Source organism: Anser brachyrhynchus, assembly GCF_964034855.1.
Source record: "Anser brachyrhynchus genome assembly, chromosome: 3".
Lineage (NCBI taxonomy): Eukaryota > Metazoa > Chordata > Aves > Anseriformes > Anatidae > Anser > Anser brachyrhynchus.
Genome location: NC_137696.1, coordinates 71,156,474 through 71,175,166, shown reverse-complemented (window position 1 = coordinate 71,175,166; position 18,693 = coordinate 71,156,474). Strand labels below are relative to the sequence as shown.

The 18,693-nt window shown below is 39.8% G+C and overlaps 1 long non-coding RNA gene across 1 annotated transcript; it reads left to right on the top strand.

Moving 5' to 3' along the window:
• Window positions 1-1,395: 1,395 nt before the first annotated feature.
• LOC308193543 lies at window positions 1,396-9,066 on the top strand. Its single transcript, XR_013949714.1, has 3 exons — window positions 1,396-5,101; window positions 8,387-8,534; window positions 8,643-9,066. It is a non-coding gene; the product is annotated as an uncharacterized lncRNA (long non-coding RNA).
• Window positions 9,067-18,693: the final 9,627 nt, after the last annotated feature.

The window sequence follows — 18,693 nt, the reverse complement described above, 5'->3', positions numbered from 1 at the left end:
CAGAGAAAAATTAAATATCTGTTGTTATGCATGCCAGGAAGGGAGCGGGTGCTCAGCCTTGTCCCTGCTGCCCTTGACCAGGCAGAGTACAGAGGACAAAGTGCCTCCTGGGATGCTAGATGCGGTAAACCCAAGGCCCATTCTTATCATCCAGCTGCCTCCTCTCTCAGCAGGCTGTGCAGCCCACCTATCATGCCATACAAGAGCCACTGCTATGTATATATTTCCTTTTAATTTAATAAAGCACTGAGGTGAGCTACAGGACAACCTATCACCGGGCTTTGTCTCAACTGGAAATTAAATTGTGAAAAAGAAAGTCAGTAACAATGACTCAGAAGTGTTTTTCCATTTTTTATATCCAAAAGCTATTAGTATGTATCAGAATGCTGAACAACCTAGGCTGCCAAGTCAGTCTGTACAAATGAGGCAGGAGGAAGAAAAAGTATCCTGAACTACAGTTCAAAGGAAAAATGGCTGGATAAATAATCACCTTTTATTATGAAAGAATGTATATTGTTTTAAAATAGGCATCAAATAATGCCAGCTCCTATTTTCTGCAAACTGTGCACAAATCTCTATTAGTAGAAAGCTTTGGTTTCCTTTCTCACATTTATATATATATCAGTTAAAGGCTTGAAAGTGCTTGCTTTCACAGAGGCCCAGAAAACTGTTGGCAGGCAGAGCTATAACTCTAGTGCTATGGAGCCTACATGAAAATTACTATATGCTAGACACATGTAAAATAAAAATTGAAAGCTATAGTATCTTTTAAAAATAAACTCAGTCATTAGATTAGTGGTTGTGTAAGACAGTTCTCCAAACAGTGAGCAAACTAATATCCAACATGCCACAATTCTTTGATACAACATTTACTTAAAGATGTTTTGTCAAGCCCATTTCTGAAATGATTAGTTTCTGCGGGTTCAAACAAGACCTTTAAATGTTATTTGAACATAAATTTATGGGTGATTCATTTACCAGAAATTGTGTGAATTTTTCTTAGTTGCAAATTATCAATATGTTGAATAAATATGACTCCCTCTACTCAAAAGCTGCGCACAAAATGTTTCCACTGCTATCTGAAGCGTTTCTTAAAACTGCGATTTTGACCACCGGCATAACATTAGCACCACCTAGAGGCATACATTAAAACGACGCTTATCCAGGAAGATTGAATTTGAAAATGTCTGGTTTATACCTCTTTAGTTTCAGAAGGTTCCCTTCAGCCTATGGTTTTGAGGGTTATTTCGAATAGAAAGTTGGAAAGTTACACTCCAACTTCTTCATTCAACATGAGATTTCTAATGCAAAATAAAAATGTTTGATTTGCTTATATGCAGCCTCAAAAGAAACCTAAGAAAAAAAAAATGTGGGAGGTGGGGGGGGTGGGGGGAATGTCGGTAAAAAACCTTGTCCAAACTTTTGTTCACTTAAAATGGACAAAGTTTCTTCTTCAGTGAAAGAACAGACCAACAGTGCCATTTGCTGCTGCTTTACTAATTAAAAAGAATTAATGAATTCCTATTAAAACTGTTATCTTATTATTCCTGAGCTGGAATGCAGCTAATCAGATCTGTCTGTGAAGTGAACTCTTTCCCTTGAGAATATCCCCACAAATAACCAGTATCAGGATCCCTTTGAGGCTTAGAAATACTTAGCCTGAATGTCTCTGCCTTTTTCTTGGCCTAAATCATGCCAGTGACTCCCGGTCATCCTGTGTTTGTCTAGTACATTTAGGTCCTTTATTTCCTACAGATGACTTTCAATTTTTCAAAGACATTTTGCAGTTGATGCCCAATACATAACCTTCTGTTTCATGCTATTGTATTTTTCCTCATTTCTTTCCTTCATTGTCAAGACTATCTAATCTTTCTAGTACAGTACTTCAATTCTTCACCCTCTTGAAAAAGTTTTGAAATTCATTTTGTCAAAAATGTCACTAACAGATGACTAACAGGTTTACATTTTCCTCTCCAAACAGTTTGCTACCTTTCTCAAAATGTACCCATTTGAAGATAAGACCTTAAATACTTGGCACTTTCTAATTATACTTTATGTCAGCCGAATAAATTCTTAGTTACTATATTCAGCTTTCCTATAGTGTTGTAACTGTTTATTAAAAACTTTTTCGCAAAATATATTGTTCTTCTCAGCTCAGAGACTATTTTGTGAAAAACTCTGTTAAATTTCATACTTCAGCTTTCGCTAGGAACAACAGTGTCCCACTGTTACCAATATAATTTGCTCTTCAACCCATACTGGGAAATTAAATCCAGTCATCACGACAAACTACTTCACAGAATTTATCTTTCTAATATTAGGTAGTCAGATCACCCCTAACCAAACAAAATGAGACTCAAGACTTTCAGTAGGTACCTACCACGATATAATAAATCTTCTTTGAGATTTTTCTACAAAGATCATTTGAACCTACTCAGTTCTTTTATGGTTTGTACCTTACTGCAATTATTTCTAGTCATAGAATCATAGAATATCCCGAGTTGTAAGGGACCCACAAGGATCATCGAGTCCAGCTCCTGGCTCCACACAGGTCTACCCAAAAATTCAGACCATATGACTAAGAGCACAGTCCAAACGCTTCTTAAACTCTGACAGGCTTGGTGCCATGACTACTGGTGCCATGACTGGGGACCCTGTTCCAGTGCGCAACCGACCTCTCGATGAAGAATCTCTTCCTGATATCCAGCCTGAACCTCCCCTGTCACAGCTTGACACCATTCCCTTGGGTCCTATCACTGGTCACTAAAGAGAATAGGTCAGTGCCTGCCCCTCCACTCCCCGTCGTGAGGAACATGTAGACCACGATGACTGTGATTCAGCCTCCTCTTTTCCAAGCTGCACAGGTCAAGTGACCTCATCTGCTCCTCATACGTCTTCCCCTCTAGGCCCTTCACCATCTTAGCAGCCCTTCTCTGGACACTCTCCAACAGTTTCACGTCCTTTTTGTACTGTGGTGCCCAGAACTGCACACAGTACTTGAGGTGAGGCTGCACCAGCGCACAGTAGAGTGGGACAATCACTTCCCTTGACTGACTAGCAATGCCATCCTTTGCACTAGGATCAAAACCCTTCCGATACTTTTTTCTAATCTCATCCAACATCCTCACATTAGATTAGGTATAAATTCCTTTTCTGCACATGCTCCAACAGCTATCAGTGCCGTTTTCTTTTTCCATGCTACCTTGTCCTTTCTAATAGATACTTACAAGCGTATAGATAACTAGTGATAGTACTAGAGGGAATGGACTCAAGTTGCGCCACGGGAGGTTTAGGTTAGAAATTAGGAGACATTTCTTCTCAGAAATAGTAGTCAGGCATTGGAACGGATTGCACATGGAAGTGGTGGCGTCACTGTCCCTGGGGTTTTTCAAGGAAATGTTGGACTTGATGCTTAGGGACATGGTCTAGTGGGTGATATTGGTAGTAGGGTGATGGTTGAACCAGATGATCTTGAAGGTCTCTTCCAACCTTAATGATTCTATGATTCTATATAGCTTAAGTCTACCATGTATCTTTTTTGACACATGAATGTCTCACATAGTCAAATAAGACAGGTATTACTCAAACCCCTCCGTCTCTGCTTACATGCATTAGTGTTTTCCTGAACTGGCTGAGGCAGGTAAACACACATTTGATAGCTAAATATTTATTGCAGGATCCAGGCAATATATATATATTACTTAAATAAATATGGTAATGTGATAGCTGAGTTCCTGATCCTGAGAAAATTAATTCATAGCAGAATGGAGGTCATCCAGTCACACCTCTAACCTCTCCTTCACCATCACCATCATCACCACCGCATCTGCTGGCTCAGCTCTGTATATAGACAACAGGGTGCATCCCTATTTCTAGATAAAGCTTAAGGATTTTAAGTCCTGATTGCTGCATGCAGGTGACTTATTCTGCCATGTGGAAATGTTTAAATTTATGAAAATGGTGTCATTCAGCTTATACAGTTTTCTCACTGGCTCGATTGGGTAGTCCTTTTCTTAGCACAGAGGTTATGACACCACTACTCACCAATGTTTAATTCTAAACACAGCCTTAACAGGTGACTATTAGTGTCACCACATGGCAGGATGTGGAAAGGTGACTGCACCAAGCCCATTTGTCCACTGCTGGGCACAGCACAAGATGAAGGAAAGACAATGCACTTCCCCACACCTCTCCTAGCATACACAGTGCCCTGAGCACTGGAGGCTGAGGCTCATCAGAAGCCCCACTGGCCTCATCAGCAATGTGTGTCCCAGTGGGTGAGTGGTGGAGACCTTCTCCCGGTGTGCCTGGCTGGCTGAGGACTCCCTCAATATGTTCATGTGTCTCAGGTCACCCCACATTCATGTGTCCCTTCATCAGACAAGGCTGGGGTGCAGCCTACAGCAGAATATGCATGGGGAAACACTGTCTATGTCCTGCAGTCGGTTTCCCTGTGTTATTTACCAGAGCAATTGCAGGGATGTTTATGCTCACTGAGATGCTAGGGTGGCATGAGCCATGCAGGTTGTGTGTATAGACAGGCAGAAAACAGAGCATGGGCTAAGAGGATAGTAAGGCTGCGAGGCCATGATCACAAGAGACGCACAGGAAAAACACGGTATCAATTTAAAAGTAAATGGCCAGTGGGTGCAAAATAGTAGGGGATTCTTTAAAGAAATGGGATACTGAGGATATTTGAGCAATTGCATGCAGCTGGGGGCACGCAGCGAAGGGCTAATAACCACGCACGTAGGCCAACACAGGGCACCCCTCCACCATCTTGGTTAAGGGCAAGACCTTCCTTCGGGCATGCAGGAGGAGGCCGGTGTCGGGGACTTCCGCCCCAGCCCAAGATGTCTGCCACGCCCCGCCTTCCGGCTCGGCCCGTGTGCGTGGGGCGGGGGCGGAGATGGCGGCGCCCTGGCGGGGCGGGGGTCGTGGAGGCGGTAGGGCTTCGGAGAGGGGGGTGAGTGTGCCCCCGAGCGGCTGGCCTGCCGGCGGTCGGAGCCAGAACGTGTGTTTCCTAAAACAAGGAAGAGCTGCTTTGGGAGAAGGCTGTGCGAGGGTACCGCGGTGCGGTGCTGGTAACGGCTGCCTTCAGGTAGTAAAACACACCCGCTGTGGCCCCGTGTCCCTAGCAAAGGTCTGGGGGTTCTGGCAGAGCCTCTCAGAAACCCCCTTAGGAATTATGTATGCTGTCAGCTCTCCGTGAGCTTACTCTGCTCTTAAAAGAGCATTAAAGGAAAGAAATGACTACTGTTCTTCCATATATCATTATATAAATCCAATACAGAACCAAGTTTCTGTAGAGGCGTAGAGCTGCTGCTCACCTGTGGGTGAGATGCCAGTTTAACTACAAATGCCACGTTTGGCCAGCAGTATGGAAAACTGTTATGGCTTATCAGTTCTGCTGGCATTTGTGGATCACAGCTGATGTGTGATACTCCTGTGCCTTCATGAAGTCTTCATAATGTGTGTTTTCACTCTGAGGTCACCTGGAAAGGGATGGGATCCTTCAAATCTCGTAAAATGGGGGGTTCTGGTGGAGGAGAGATGCACAGGTTACTTGTAGCACCCCAGGGAACAATTCAGCTTCTTAGGCATTGCTAGAGGTGGTACTCAGTTGGGCGGTCATGGCAAGCCCCCGATCAGGTCTCCAGCATCAGAGCACCTTTGAGTCAGGTGCAGCACACCTTGACTGTAGTCCAGGTGAGTAGATAAGGGGAACTGGAGGCTGGGGAAGAATTTTGGCAAAGTAAAGGGGACAGAGGAAGAGTAGGAAGTGGCAGAGAAGTTCCTTGTAAGAAGCCTTGTCAAGAAAAATGGGTTCTGTTTGATCCGTTAAGCGTGAGGTTTAGGTCGCTTGAGAGACAAAGAGGCACTGTACGCTTGTCAGGCACAGTTCCTGCAGCTCATGGGACTTGAGCAGTGTGATAGAATGGGCAGCCTCAGCCGAGGTTCCCCCATTTGGGAAGGTTCCCCGATTTGGGAAGGACTGCATCATTCAGGGGAGTATGCAGGAGTCTTACTTACTTGAAGTCTGTGACTTACAGCCTTATGGTCAGGCTGTTAAGTAGTCAGCTGACAGCTGTGGCCAAGAGCAGCTCATTAGTCCACGCCTGGTGGGAATATGACAAATACATCAATATATCAAATATATCAATAAATAGATCTCACAGTGGTTTATCACTGTTTTGTTAATTAAATGCATTATATTGGGTGTATATGCATTATTATTTCAGAATAATATTGAATTTAGGGCTCGCTGAGCAAGACTTCACACAGAGGACTTGCTGCTTATACTCCAAGGAGCTTGCTGGCTGCTCATGAGACTCTTTTTTTCATGCTTTAGACATTGTGGTTTGAGACTTGATTCTTTTATTTAGGGGGGGAAAAAAAATCATACTGACAGGTATTATTTGGATGTCTCTGAGACAGTGAGGAGAGGATCTTGGTTTATATAGTTTGACTGTGTGGCTTTTATTTTGTTTGGTAACTTTCAGGATTTCCACTGAACTAGCAAGTCAGGCTGGCTAACTTTAGCCCTTGTTCTTTAATTATCGACATCCTTTCTTATTTGTCTTTATAGGATTTTGTGTGCTAGTTGGGGGGGGAAGGAGTTAAATCCTTCCCTTTTCCTCCTTTTCCCATGATGGAGTCTTTTCTGACCAAAGAACACTTCACTGAATGCTTCTGTAGAGTTGGTCTGATTCCAGAAACCACAGCACGTGATGGCAAAAATATTTTGTAGGTTTGAATAATATCAAGTGTTCAATTAAATCAAGTGAAACCAGACATTTCAATTCCAAAAAAAGTTGTGAAAAACAATTTGTCATTCATTACTAAAATGCTATGGTTGTGAAATCCTGAAAGTCATTAAAAGATTTTAAGCTTTTAAAATGTTATTTTTGTGGCTTATTCTATAACTGAAATGTATTTGTATTCCTCAATGTGTCTTTTAAATAAGATGTCTGTTACGAATTAGTGGTGTTTACAAGCTCTTGTCTGATGTGGTGGTGTGGTAGTCTCAGTGCAGCATGTAAATATGCAGCTAATATGACAAGTATTGAACATTATGATCCATAACAGATACACTGGATAAATGTGAATCCTCTCTTTAAAGAGAACATGGTGAACTTGCCTACAATGTCCTTGTTGTATTGACATCTATCGGAATCTTTTTTCATTTGCTCCCTCTTTCTCTTCCATGTGTGTATTGTTGTTTTTTGATGGTTTTCCTTTATTATTTTTTCTTTTCTTGAAGAACAATGTCTCCCCTAAATGACTTTCAGGGACCAGAGTTAACTTTCCTCTTACTACTTCTGTGTTTGTGATGAGGATCAGTTTAAGCTTTGTCTCTTAACCTGCTGCTAAAGCCTTGTCTCCTAACCTGCTTGGCTCCTCCTAGTGGCAGGATGAGTGCCTGAGAGCACACTGGCCTGCAGCAATTGCTGTTAATGAGCTGAGAAGCAGGCAGGTGAGCTGAATTGATGTCTATTTTCCTGCCCCTGCACTGCCTCCCAGGGTGTGCCACCTGTGCAGGGAAGTGGGGTCAGGGAAGAGATCTGGGTTAACAAGCACTCTTTGGTTGAGTTATCTTTCTTGAATTAAATATTCTGCTGTAAGAATATGCTTAACAACACAGAACAGTTTGGTTTTTTTTAAAATACCGATTGCAGTAAATGTTTCTTTGAAGGTTTGTAACTGAGTTAAAGTCAAGATTTTTGTACTGAAGTTCATACAGAAGCCTTGACTGGTAGGTTTTATTGACTTGATTTGCTCTTAAAGTACATTCATCATGACTCCTGGTTTCATTAGCGATTAAATTTAAAAGATAAATCTTCCATTTCTTAAGCTCCCTACACTCTTTGTATAAGTTCATAGAACAGACCAAGACTGACAGTGTCTACTAGTATTTATTGATTGAGAGCACCATTTAGTACTGTTACTGTTAAGTTACTCTGGTTGCAAACATTATGTCTCGCAGCTTCTGTGTTCCTAAGTGTTTGCAATGTAGTACAAGAACAGCTTAATACAATATCATAAGTCTTTTGACACTTTTAACTGAAAAAGCATGTATCGTACTGCCTCAAAAGGCACAGTTGCACATGATCCTGAAATACTGACAATTCTTGTAAATCTAACATCTGTGTCTAAAGAGTTGTATAAACAACATTCTCATTTTGGAATTTAAGACTTCTGTCTGAGTAAATGTTTTAGTAGTGTGTGGGATTGTTCTGGTTGTTCAACCTCATTTTCTTTTTTCCTATATATGCTTCTCTTCTTTTAATGAACCTTTTGAGAATGTGAGGAGGATGCTAAGTGAAAGGACTTAATTTTCTTTCTAATTCTCACTGCTTTTATTCAGTGTTCTGTTTTGCTTTAGGTGCCTTTACGTTGTATAGAAAATGTAACATTGATCCATAGAAGATTGACAAGGTGTTAGCAGTTCTTCATCCAGTGCAAGGAAGACAGGATGTAATGGACTCTGCACTTGAATCATTAAAAAGGTGTGGTGAATCCTTCTAAAGCTGGTATGTATCAAGACACTGAGTGTCTTTTCCTCTTAGTTTGTGGTAGGAGGTTTCTTGTTTTGTTTCCTGTACCACCATCTCTAACAGTCAAAATCTTTGCTTGTTTAGGTACAGTTGGTAACTTCCGGTTTTTCTTTTGATTATGGAAAATTGTTCTGTAATTAAACCATACATCTGTCCATTGCTTCAGGGGCCTGCTCAATGGAGTTGGATTTATCTGATAACAAAATGTGGTAGGAACCACCTGCTACACACTGCATCCGTGTTACATAGTTCCACTGCATCCGTGTTACATAGTTCCACTGCATCCGTGTTACATAGTTCCACTGCATCCGTGTTACATAGTTCCACTGCATCCGTGTTACATAGTTCCACTGCATCCGTGTTACATAGTTCCACTGCATCCGTGTTACATAGTTCCACTGCATCCGTGTTACATAGAGCATTGTCACTTTTTAAAGTGTTGAACCACATTCCCAAACGATGTCTTTGGGATCCCAGTACTCACCAAATTAGTAATAATTGCCTCTGTGTTCACAGAATCACAAAATGGGTTGGAAGGAACCTCTGAAGATCATGTAGTCCACACCCCCATACTGAGCAGGGTCACCTAGAGCACATTGCACAGGATGGCATCCAGGTGGGTTTTGAATATCTCCAGAGAAGGAGACTCCACAGCCTCTCTGGGCAACCTGTGCCAGTGCTCTGTCTCTCTCATGGTAAAGAAGTGAAGTGTTCTTTGTATACTACTTACGGTCATGTACCTGCTATATTAGTGTCCAGCTGGGAGAGTTCTGTAGCTTGCCATGCTCTTCTATTTCCTGGAAACAACTCTCTGGCAGGATAGACAATTAAAGAAATAATCTGTCTGCTAAATTGAGAAATGCTACCCTGAAAGTTGGATTTATTAAATCTAGTCACTTTTTTCTAGGACAGGATAAATTTCCCTTTTGGATGTACTTCACATTCCAAATCTGGAGTAAGTATCTTAGACTTCATGTTTTTAGATGGCTGCAATGTAGCATGCCTGGAGTGCCTAATGCTTGTTGGAAAGCTGTCTGATGTGCACTTGTGTTATAAGAATGTGACTTAAGCAGAGGCTTAAAACCTTTATTGTAAAAGAAATCTGGGAAACTTAAAATGCCTAACATGTTCTAGTATGACTTGAGGCTTTTCTGAGAGAGGTCTTGATAGTGAAAGCCAAGGAAACAATGTTTTGGGTTGTGTTTTTTTTTAAAAAAAAAAAAGAGTACCTCACTGAGACTTTCAGGGCATTTGAGTAATTCCTCGAAGAGATGACCTTTAAAGCTAATTTAATTAACTCAGGTTGCTGACAAGATGACTACTCTGAACTTACATAATCTCTCTTTCTCCAAGTGAAGTATCATCCCTTTCCATCTTCTCAGAATGGACTGCTAATTCATTTATGTTGGCTCTTTGTCTCTAAGCGAAACACAGCTCTTGTAATACAGGAACCTCTTTTAATGAATACTACTGTGATAATTTTATTTTTGTTTTGTTTTCCCTGTTCTCGTGGATTGAATTTCTTCCTGCCACACTTTTCCTTGGCACTGTATTGCAGACTTTAAACAAGCAGGTAGTATACTGTTTCTTGGATCTAGGTAACTCCCTGAAAGTGTTGTTGCACTATATGAGAGGACTTTTTGCTTGTTTGGCATAGCTTATCTGCTGCTCGTGATATTTTGAGGAAGCACTGCAACTGTTTTGAGAGATCGGGTATTATGATGAAAAGTGTTCACTGTACGTGACTCTTACTAAACCAGCACCCTGATCTTCACTATTGTCTATTTCCAGAGTCTGCATGTGGTATAATAATATGTATTAGACAAGGTCTGTGGAGGGAGGTAATCTTCTTTTATTAGACTGGCTTATAATGGGATAGGGTGCCAGGCAAGCTTTAGGTCACACAGTGACCTCAAGAGCTTATGTGCCTAGATGCACATCAGGTCTTTTTTCCAGCTATATCAGTTAGTCTAATAAAAGGTATTACATCTCCATAGAAACATTGCCTGACTCATAGTCCTCTTGGTACAAGGCTGCAACAACATGGCAACCGTAATCAAAGCTGACCAATGTGTTATTGTGTGTACTGTTTGCAGTTCCCTTCCTCTTGTTTGTCATTTGCACTTTTTCAGTTCTAGGGTTTTTATATTCAAGATGCGATGAAGTCTACTTTAATCAATGTGATCTTTTAATTAAGTCAATTTGGAAACCAAATTTAATTTGACTGCATTGAAATGGGGACTCTCACTTTGGAATGCCTCTGCTGTGTTTCATCATCGCTTTGGTGGATGTTTTAATAAATGAGACCCAGGTTAATAACTCTGGGAGCCTAAAGGTCACTCATGCTTTATGTATAAGCATGTATAATTTATCAGTATACTTGTCACACTTGTTTTGCTTTGCTTTAACTTACTTGTGTTCTCAAGCAGCAGAATGCTTCATGGGATCACCTTTATTGTTGCCCTTCATTTACTAAGTGAGGGATGCTAGAAACTTGTTCATGATGGCTATTTTATGCAGGATGTATTTCCTGCTTGAGATATGTAACTAAGAGCAGCTTAACTGGTACGGTGTTAGGATGTGTCAATAATGATCCCTTAGCTTTCGGTATTGTCTCTCTAGATCTTTTCTGTTTCATGAAGAAAAATATATTTTCCTCAAAAGTGAAGTTTTAAATTATCATTTTGAGGACCTCAGTATTATTTACAAAACACTTTTTTCTGTCAACGTTCGGCTGTTCTAAGAGCTACTGAAATATTACCTTTAAGCTGTCAGGGGAAAAAAAAAACTTTGGAAGGAAGTTCTTGATACTGAACAGAAGCAAATGAGGCATCAGCAGGTCTGAGGCAGTGATTAACTGGAGCTGCTGAGCAATGCTAGAGGAAAACTTTAATTTAAAATGGTGTGATTATGACCAACTTCTTTGACACTGGTGTCAGCTTGCAGTTGTGAACTGTATGGTCTTATAAGAAATATTCTGGCTTAAATGAATGAGAATATAAATTCTTGTATGGAATTCCTTGCTTATACCCTTAATGTCTTTGCTCTTCCCATAAATGTGTGTGCATCTTGTATCAATATGATATCTGTCTAGGCAGCTAAAATGATCAAGAAGTTGAAGCCAGCAGGACTTGTTTGCCCTGAGTGTTTGCCATGATGGTTTTTGTACTGTTATTCCCTACAGTACATCTGTTCCATTAGCAATAGAAAGTTTTGTGCTGGTGATGTAATGGCTAATAGCTTTCCAGTATGTAACTTGATTTTTATATTGACTGTGATCTAATTAGTGAGAAATGACTGAGAAAAACGCTGCTTCTTTTAAGAACAGAAAACATAGCCATAGTGTCCCAAAATGTGTAAATTCTCATAAGCTTTGTGCACTTACTGTTTTCTAACAAAAGATACAAGCATTACCCAAGTCTTCTAATGATTGTCTGAAGAAATAGTCAGATTTCTATACGCTTGCAATATTACTAAAGTTACTAAAGTGACTAATAGAAGATTGGGGAAAGTATTTCAAATTCCTTTAGTTGTGGCCTTCAAATTGTTTTTCTGTATTACTTATGTATCACTTCTTATGCTACATCAAAAATACATTTTGGTCAGACTTGGTAGATTATTCTTACCTTCACTGGACATCAGTACTTACTCTTCTGCTTAGTAACATTTTCAAGGTATTTTTTGTTTTTGAAAGCTAGAACATCTTTAATCTTATGAAAGAAGAATTTAACACAGTTGGTGCCACATCAGGGTTCTGATATTTTGTTATATAATTTCTGAGATTTTTGTTTTATAATTACTGACAAAAGACCAGCACCACGCCAGAGTTAGATTGTGAAATGAGATATTGGAAGGATCATAGATGCACAGAATGGTTTAGGTTGGAAGGGACCTTAAAGACCACGCAGTCCCAACCCCCGGCCATGGGCAGGGACACCTCCGATCAGACCAGGCTGCCCAAAGCCCCATCCAGCCTGGCCTTGAACACCTCCAGGGATGGGGCATCCACAGCTTCTCTGGGCAGCCTGTGCCAGTGCCTCACCACCCTCTGAGTGAAGAATTTCTTCCTAATATCTAATCTAAATCTCACCTCTTTTAGTTTAAAGCCATTCCCCCTTGTCCTATCCCTACACTCACTGACAAAGAGTCCCTCCCCAGCTTTCCTGTAGGCCCCCCTTTAGGCACTGTAAGGCCTCTATAAGGTCTCTGTGGGAGCAGAAGCTCCTGTTACTTCTATTTTCACTTCTAATCAAGAGAATGTTGCTCACCAATACTGGAATATGCTTTTTTTTAATCTTTAAACATCTGATGTTTTATTTTTATTTTGGACCAGTCCCCTGAACTAACTGTTTGGATTTGGGCAAAATGGGTATCACAGAGGGGAAAAATAAATAAAATGAATGAAATGAGTATGATAGCTATAAACTTAAAATTCTGCCAATGCAAGCAAATAACATATACTCTCTAATGAACTCTAGGTATGTGTACCAAGAAAGGGAAATTGATAGTAAAATTAGGAGTTCTGCTGTGAAAATCCTTGCACTCAAAGGAAAAGGAGGTTGCTATTATTCTTTCTTTTAATACAAAGATATGGGTAGATGCTGATCTCTTCTTGTGTGCATGCGCTGTAGTTCAATGGTGTTTTTTACCATCAGAAGGTAAAGGCGGATGTGAGTAAGCCAAAATATCAATTGATCAGTAGAAAAATGAAGTTGCTACAAGTTAAGTAGCTGTGGTTCTTCTAAAGCTGATATTTCTTTTATTTTTGAATATTAAGACTTACGTCACTCCTTGCAATGCTTTGTTACCTGACTTGTGAGAAAAACTAGCATTGTAGTTGCTTTCAATGATCTCCTAGGCCCCAGATAGCCTAGGAGAGAGACTGCAGTCAACAGTATGCTCAAGAGCTACTTGCAGTGAGCCAGGGTAAACCATTAACTTTTACTCATAGTTCTTCTCTAGAGCAACTGGTGTAGTTCAGCATGCACTCTGTCTTGGCTGGAGCTGCAATCAGTCTACGCTTGAAATCATAGCTTATGTAAGATGTTATGTAGCATGATAATGAGCACAGTAGTTAATTAGTTGGTACTGCTCAGCACTTCCCAAGGGGGCTCTTTATCTATGTGCTTAGATTTTTCATTTTCCCTTGAGCTCTCATTCCCACTAGTTTTTACCTTGGTAATCATCACCACTTGTCATGGTCTTAAAACAATACTGCTGTAGGTAATGAAACTCCTAGTGTGTTTGTTTTCCTTATTACCAATGTGAGATGTCAATAATCTTACATACAAACAGCAAGGAATGTATGCAGTTGACAAGTCTGTAATAACTTCTGGGACTTTCACCGTAAGAGTGCTCTTGCCCTGTTGTACATAGTACCAAGTTGCAATTTTGAGGTATTCTTAACATTTAAAAATAATAATTGATTACATGTATCGTATCTGTCATGTTCTGTTGTATTTTTCTAGGTCAAACTGAAAAAAATGTGTTCTTCATGGCATGCTCAAATTGTCATGTTTGACAGTAACTGTTACTACGTACATATGGTCACTTTTAGTTGATGTTCCTAAGAAATCTGTTTATTTTTAAGCGTTCAAGTTAATATCACAAGAAACACTTTTTATTTTTATTCTTTACAGTGAGAACGATCAATCAGAGGAGTGACTTCCCCAGGGATGTGATAGAATCCCCATCACCGGAGGCTTTCAAGACAAGACTGGACAGGGTGCAGGATAATACCATCTAAGTTCCCATTTAGCCTGAAAGGTTGGTCTAAATGATCATTCGAGGTCCATTCTGATCTGGGCTATTTTATGACTATAATCATTCAGCATTGAAATGGCATTTCTTGAGACAAAGAACCTCTAAGTACTAGAAAAATATTTTAGTAGTCACACTACACTATTAGCACAGTGATGTCAACATGTAGAGATTGTGGAGTTAGCTTTTTTTTTTAGAGCTCTTTGGAGAATATTCAGTTCCTGAAATACGAAGTTGCATTAAGTATTTAATGCTACTATTTAATGCTTTACCTGACATATTGAGGAAGAATGCTGCGTAACTTGAGTTTAATCTTTTGTGTAATAGTTGCATGGGGCAGTAATTTAGCAGGCAAGGATAGAATGTACTTAAAGGAAAACTTGATTTTGATATTATTGGGATTGCTACCTGGAATCATTCAGTTTACTGAATTTTAAAGTGTTAGATCTATTTTCTGGATTAATTTGTATAGTTTTATTTATTGAAAACTCATAGTACAATTAAAAAGTATTGATGGAAATGGAGTTCAGAGCTTTCAGTGAAAGGCTGATGAAAGGAATTTCTGAGGGGCTATAGAAAAATAGTGTGCCTTGATATAGGAGTAGAAAAATAACTTGGTAGCCTTGTAGCTCTAGTCATCAGAGGACCACATTCTTTTCAGTGACAGAAATTAAGCTATTGTCTTCTGCTCAAGCTGTTGATAGTTTGCACACAAACATTCCCATACAATTGCTACACAGTTGAGGATAAAAAGTGATTTAATTGTAGTGATTATAATCAAAAAGTCAAAATATATTTTCTTTTGAATTCTCATAAATCCTATGTATTGAATTTCTCAATCTGAAAATATAGTATTTGGAGGCCTGTTCTTATTAATGCTAATTGTTTTTGATGTTGACCGACAAGTTCTTTTTATCAATGACTGAAGTACAAAATCCTCATGTACTGTGTAATATTTACATTGAGAGCGAGCAAACTACAGATCCATCCATTATGTTGTCATGTTAACAATGTAGAAGCAAGGGCATGTTAGAGCTTATTCTTTATTGCCATTAAGTATCCTCATTTCCCTGATTGTGCCTGTAGCAGTCTCCTCCTCACATTATTTGAATAACCGAAAATAGCTTGGATATTTCTTGTGCAATAAATCAAATATTGAACAAGTTGCGGAGTTGCTTTGTGTTTTTTTCTTTCCAGACTTTGGAATAATCACTGTGATGGGACAGGAAGCAGAAACAAACATGAAACTGGAGGCAGGGACCTTGTTCATCGAAGACTTTGAGCAGACACATTTCAGACATGGGGAAGGATTGCTGAAGAGTAAGAACAGTGGGTTCAACTTTATGGGGAGAACAGTACCAGAACTCTTAGATCTGTCTAAGCAGGGAAAGGCTGATGATCTGTGGGAGTTGAGCATTGTTGGTCTCCGTAACAAGACACCCTTGCTGCAAGCAAATTAAACTAATATCCTTCATTTTTACCTGTTTGCTTTCTCTCTTGACTGAAGTTGTTCTGGTTCATGGCAGTTGGTTCAGCATGTTCTAGCTCATGGTCATAACTAGTTTGTAGTAGCTGTTTTTGAACTAAAAAACATGTGGGTAGGAGTATGTGTTCAGAAGGGTTAGTAGATAATCTGTATGTTTGAATGTGGTAAAACAAGGATGAGAAGTCTTGAAAAAGTGTCAGAGAGAAGGGCATCCATGCCCTTCCCTGTGTGGCCTACTCTGCTCTTGAGATAAGAAAACAAATAGAGCTACTAGGAAAAAGGGATACATGAGAGGGCTGGGAAACAATGCTCCTTTTTGAGGGGAATAAGGATGAGAAAAGGCATCCCTTTTTTTCTATGGAGACTTCTTCCTTATGGACCAGGGTATTCCTTTTGCTTGGTAAATTAGGAGCTGAGAAGTGAGGTGGTAGGTGGCTCAGCACCATTCCTGCCTGTCACTTCCCTCCTCAGAAGGAAGGGGGAAGAAAATGTTGGGGGGGGGAAGCTCAAAGGTTGAGATAAGGACAGGGAGATCACTCACCAGTTACTGTCACAGGCTAAACAGAACTAGCATAAGGGAGATGAATGTAATTTATTGCCTATCACTAGCAGACTAGAGCAGTGAGAGTTAAAGCAAACTAAAAATGCATTTGCCCTACCATCCACCCTGGAGCTGACTCTGATCTGACATGGGGCAGCTGCTGGGTTCTGCTCACAGAGGCCACCCCTGCAGCCCCCACCCTGCTACCAAAACTTTGCTGCATAAACCTAGTATAAACAGTGAGAGACACACACTCTACTTCTGGCTGTTGAATGTGAATGGAGTTCTGCCGTGTGTAAAAGCAAAGGCTTCAGAGCGATAGCTTGGGTTCAGTGTTAGTCTGAGGTGGAAATGTTCTTCCTGTTTCAGCACCTTTTCTGGCTAGAGGGAAAATGCTAATTCTTAGTGCAGCTCCTCTGTTGCATTAGGAAAAAGTATTTCATGGCTAGTTAGGTTTTTAAAGGGGAATTTAAGTAGTATATAGCGTATGGGTGTACCAGAATGAACATACTTTATGGACTCTGAAACTTCCGTTTGAGATGCTTATGAAACTTATCTTCTGGAGCAAAGACAGCCACACAGTCATTATTTGCTGCTTTGAATCAATTTCCAAATAGTCCATTAGAATTTGAGACCTGTCAGGTAAAAATTAACCAACCTAAACCACAGGTCTTTTTGTTTTAAATTTACCTTTCCACAATATAAGTCACAAATGAAAACATTCTTAAGAATGTTTTTGCTGATGTCGGGTCACCTCACAGGCTAAGCTGCAGAATGGTGATTTACTGAAGCTTTTTAATATGGATTAAATCCATTGCATTTCTTTCCCTGTTTTCTGTTGGGCTGGAGTGAGAGCTGTTGAGCAAATGTGTCCTGTTTTTATTCCGTGCTTCAGCTACTTTGCTACAAAGGAGAAGTCTAAACTCTTTGTTTTGACACCAAGAGGGAAAAGCTGTGGAAAATGTAGTTCTTACCTTCACATACGTACTTCTGTAATTGGAGCTGGTTACCCTAATAATATGAGTGAGCACTTCAGCAAGGCTGAGACTGAGAAGCTTGCTGTTAGTCCTGAAGATTTCAGACTGTGAGCAATTACATGATTTTACATCTCTGCTGCAGGTATGTGAAGCTACCACCATTTCATAAACTGGAAGTGAAAGTTAGAACAGGTTAAGATTTGCCCAAGGGTTTGGTGTCATTAAATGAGTCCTTCACCCAGTGCTGTGTTACTGTTGACTCTGTGGCAGTTCGAAGTGTTTTCTTTTGCAAAAAAAAAAAAATTTACTTCCTCTAAGTTACTTTAGCCTTCTCCCTGGTCAGATTATTAACTGACACGTTCTAAGAAATAATTCAGTTGTGATTGCGATCTTCAGTTTGAAAGCATGAAAAAAATTGTTTGTTGAATATTAACTGTGTGCACGCAGGCTGTTCTCTTACACCAATGTTGTTTGTAATTTCCAAAATGTCGAAGTTACTTGAGCATTACCTGAGTTGAAATTACTTTTTGTGATAGGATTTCACCTACAAGAAAATACTTGAAGAGCTCCCTTTCTTTGGCTGCTTTTCTTACACTGCTGGAAAGAGAACGTATTAACACTACTATGCAGATGCACAGAGGTTAAAACAGAACTTACTGAATAGGAAGATACTACAATTGTGGTGCAAGACAAGTCAGTCTTTTAAGTCGTGGTCTGTGTACAAGCCAAAATTTGTTCTACCAGTGGTATTTCAACTGTTTTCTGGCATGGCTAGTAGCTTTGGTCACAAGGAAAACTCTTCAAGTATATGTTATCCTAAGGTTTGTGTAAAATGAAAAAAACTAAATTGTTAGTTATAAACAAACACGAGTTTTTATGGTGACGAATATGACTGTCAGAGGTGGCTGACTTAAGTCCCCTTTTTTTCGTAGGTCTGAACTTCTGCCATTGTTACCTTTGTTTTATTGGAATATTTCTAAATAATACTATTAGCTGTTGTACAGCATATGGTGTGTTAATGCTTTATTTTTATTTTTAGTTTGCCAGAACTATGCGTTCCTCCCTACAGCATGAGCTGGCTTTCCTTGTTCACATTCCTTGCAGTCCATCTGCCTATAAATGTTTTCAGGAGTACGTAGAATGATGATGCTATGATACTGATGTGTTAAGTCATTAGCAATAAAAATCAAACAAATTTTGTGGTGTTTTCAGCCCAAGTGCATTCTACCACTGCACCCAAAATCAAGTAACTTCCAGTTTTTATCTAAAATCTTAATGGAAGCTTTTAAGCTAAAATGAGCATTTGTTGTATACATTGAAAGCATTTCTAAGAGCAAATCTGAATTTTTTTCCTGTAGAATGGCCTAATGT